This window comes from Microtus ochrogaster, chromosome 10, assembly GCF_000317375.1.
Source record: "Microtus ochrogaster isolate Prairie Vole_2 chromosome 10, MicOch1.0, whole genome shotgun sequence".
Classification (NCBI taxonomy): domain Eukaryota; kingdom Metazoa; phylum Chordata; class Mammalia; order Rodentia; family Cricetidae; genus Microtus; species Microtus ochrogaster.
In genome coordinates this window covers 49,171,690-49,175,586 of record NC_022016.1, presented here as the reverse complement: position 1 = coordinate 49,175,586, position 3,897 = coordinate 49,171,690, and positions in this window count along the sequence as shown.

Sequence of the window (3,897 nt, the reverse complement as noted above, 5' to 3'; positions counted from 1 at the left end):
GAGAGAGAGGGGGGGGGAAAGAAGGAGAAGGAGATGATGGCAATTGAAATAACCCCCAAAGACATGACAACCCCTCACATACATACTTGCTCCAGCTAGATGCCACCTCCCAAAGTTTCTAGAACTTCCAAAGTTAGAGTCATCAGTGGAGGATCTGAGCTTGGGGGCTGCACCTTCAAGGCATAACATTAACCTAAATGTAAAACTTTAAACTATGCGACTTTAGAAGAAAATTTCCGTTCAGTTGAACATGACAGGACATGCCTGAAATCCTGGCACTCTGGGATTTAAACCATGTCGAGGCAAGGCAGAAGGACTGAGCCTGGACTGTCTCAAAAATAAGCAAAAGCTACCACACACACACAAACCTGCTCAATATGATACAACTTAAGAATATAAAATGCAGGTTGAGAGGTAGAAGCAGGAGGATCAAAGTTTAAAGTCATCCTTGGCTACAGAGCAAATTTGAAGCTAGCCTGAGCTACATTGCATCCTAGGAGCCTCAGGAAACAACAAACAGACAATAAACTCAATTTTGAAAAAAAGCCTCAAACCTTACTCCCAGGTCTCAGACTGTCCACATATCCAGAATGAGTTCAAGACGGACTCTAGGAGATTTCTGGTGGGTGGAACTTGGAGGGGAGTCACTTCCTTTACCTCTAACAGAAGGTGACACCTATTAGCATATCAAAGCCCATGCTGGCCTCCTGGCTCCCTCTGTACCTCCAGTACCTGGTACACATTTCAAGGTCCATGCTACTATCCTGGCCCTTCTCTCCCTAGTTATTCATCCTCCTTATAATCTACACGATCTGCTCACCACCCCTCTCTCTATCCCCTTCCCCCATGTCCTATTCTCTATCTCTTGCCATCCTGCCAACTCCTCTGTTCTCTCACTGTCTTGGTTAGGGGTTTTATTGCTGCGAAGAGACCATGACCGTGGCACTTCTTATAAAGAAAGCTTCAGCTGGAGTCATCAACTGGAGATGACAGTGTCAGCAGCTCCCTCCATGGTCATCACGAAGGAGAGCCTGGCGGTGTGCAGGCAGGCATGGTGCTGGGGCTGAGAGTGTGACATCGCTCGAGAGCAGCAGGAAGTTGACTGATTGCCACGCCAAGGGAAGCTTGAGAAAAAGACCTCAAAGCCCGCCCCACAGGGACACACTTCCTCCAGCAAGGCTGCACCTCCTAATAGTGCAGCTCCCTTTGGGGCCCATTTTCTCTGACACCCTTTCTCTGTCCTGCTGCTCTAGCCCTGGCCGGGCACAGTCTACTTTTCTTTTCTCTCTGCGATGGACTCTTTCAGATGCCTCTGGATATCTCCTGTCTCAGCCACGAGAAAAGCCTTCCCCCAACGGAGCAGTTATGTCAACAGCAGCTTTTCTGCAACCCCTCACAGACACTTACAAACTTACAGAACTGGACATTTCTAATAGATAAATAACGTCATTATCGCTCAAAAGCTGCAAGAAATACCAAGATACAAGCAAAATTGATAGTGACACTAAAGAAGGCTCAAATAAGTTAGGATTGAAATACACTTTTGAAAACAGCTTTATGATACAGAAAATATAATATGGTCTAACACATAAATCTAGAAGAATATGTTACCATTAAAATTTGGGATGCTCAGTGGTTAAGAGCACTGGCTGCTCTTCCAGAGGATCCGAATTCTCAGCACCTACATGGCAGCTCACAACCATCTGCAACTCCAGTTGTAGGGGATCACACCCTCTTCTGGCTCCTTGGGGCAGCAGACATGCACACTGTACACACACACACACATGGATTAAACACCTGAGCATGTAAGATAATCACGGAGGCCCAGCATGCTGTAATGCACCTTTAATTCCAGCACACAGGAGACAAGGGGTAGGAGGATTTCAGCCAATGACATTTGGGGTGACTAGCCCTATAGACATGGTTTTTCTCTGGATACATGACCAGATAAAACTGAGCAGGGGACACGTGCTCTCTCTCTTGGGTGGTCGGAGCAGGAGCAAGCCTTGCGGTGGCCCTCATCACCCTGGGCAGAACGACAGGACAACAGCAGCTGGATCAGAGTGGCATCTACCTTGTTTTGTATTCTTGAGTCGGTTTTTCAATTGCACCCATTAATAAATTATTGACCAGACTTTGTGGGTTCTTGCTTCAGATCTCTATGAATCCAAGGCCAGCCTGGTTTACATAGGGAGTTCCAGGTAGCCAAGGCTGCAAACAGATTTTATGTGGCCTGGTCATACATCCCTGTAATTCCAGTTACTCTGGAGGCCAAGACAGGAGGATAAGTTCAAGACCTGCATGGACTACATAGTGGGTAACCTAGTGAAATATTGTCTAGAAAGAAAAAAGAGGAAGGGAAAAAGAAGGGAAGGAGGGAGGGAGGAAAAAGAAATAGGGAAAAGATGGGTTTTGTTCCAGGGTAGTCTTCCTGCCAAGTATGTATGAAGTCCAGGCTCCATCCCTAGAAGTGATAAACTAAAATTCAAATGCACACACATTATTTGTCCTAACCTTCTGATTTGGAAAAACAGTGTATGAACATGAGCAACTGCACATACAGACACACGAGTGTGCCCGGCGTGAATGGATGGGGTCCCACCTAGTTCCTTTGCCAAACTGCGGTCTCCCCGGCAGGTGGCTTTTGCTAATGCGCACAGAGCTATCCAGTCCAGCTGGGAAAGACATACCCACAAGGATGCTTTGCTGCATGGTTATCTGTGAGTCAGAAACATTTGGTGTCTGGGGAGTAGGGGCGAAAAGCCCAGCCAGGCAAACCAGGGAAACAGGAAGTTACTAGCAAGTGGGAGACGAGTCAGGGCAGCCCACCTAAGGAGCTGTCCACAGGGACATCAGAAGTCCCAACTGTGGCTGTTTCTTGCTATTGGCCCACTGTCCACTTTACAGTGTCTGTGTAAATATTTTGCCTCTGCAGATGGTTGAAAGCCATCAAACCAGCCCCACAGCTACACTTAGGTCTGCAGCTAACAGGCATCATTTCCATGGGTAGAGACTATTATGCAGATAGAAAATAATACTTGCTTTTTGTTTTGTTTTGTTTTATTTTGTTTTGTTTTTTTCAAGGCAGGGTTTCTATGTGTAGCCCTAGCTGTCCTGGAACTTGCTCTATAGTCCAGGCTGGCCTTGAACTCATAGAGATTCGTTGGATTTTTTTGTTTGTTTGTTTGTTTGGTTTGGTTTTGTTTTTAAGACCAGTGGAGTATAACCATGCCAGTGCTGACTCAGGAAGACTTCTTTCCTCTTCTATCTGCTTGAAATTCCCGCCTTGCTCTATTCTGCCTGTCATAGGCCGGAGTTAATTATTGGTTAACTTTTATTCATTAACCAATAAAAGCAACACATATACAGAAGGACTTCCTACCCCACCCCATACACATTGGTCCTACACACATGAACATGCATGTGGTTAATGTCACAGTCAATTTCTATTAAAAATGAGGATATCATATAGAGATGAATACTTTGCATTGGTATGGATCTTGGTTTATTGATAAAAATTTAAGGTCAGTTTTGTGATATGTATATTTCTGCTCTTGATTAAGGCATTGTATTTGTGTAGCTTACTTTAAAATATAATGTATAATTAACTAATACAGGTTAATATATAGTCATCTATAATAGTCAAGCTTATAGTATGTTAGGCTTTCTAGATATACAGAGATATTTTTTAGAGGATAGGTATTCTTCAAACCTTTCAAAGACAAACAGAATATGGTATTTAAAATGCTTTAAGAACTTAGGACTTTTCATGACAATGAGACACATCTGTTCCTGGCAGCACCAATCTACGTCAAGAGGATGATGGGCATCAAAGAGACTCCTTATGGAGTTTACTAGCTATTTGGGCAAGAAACTGCTCTTACCTGGACTGCTTGG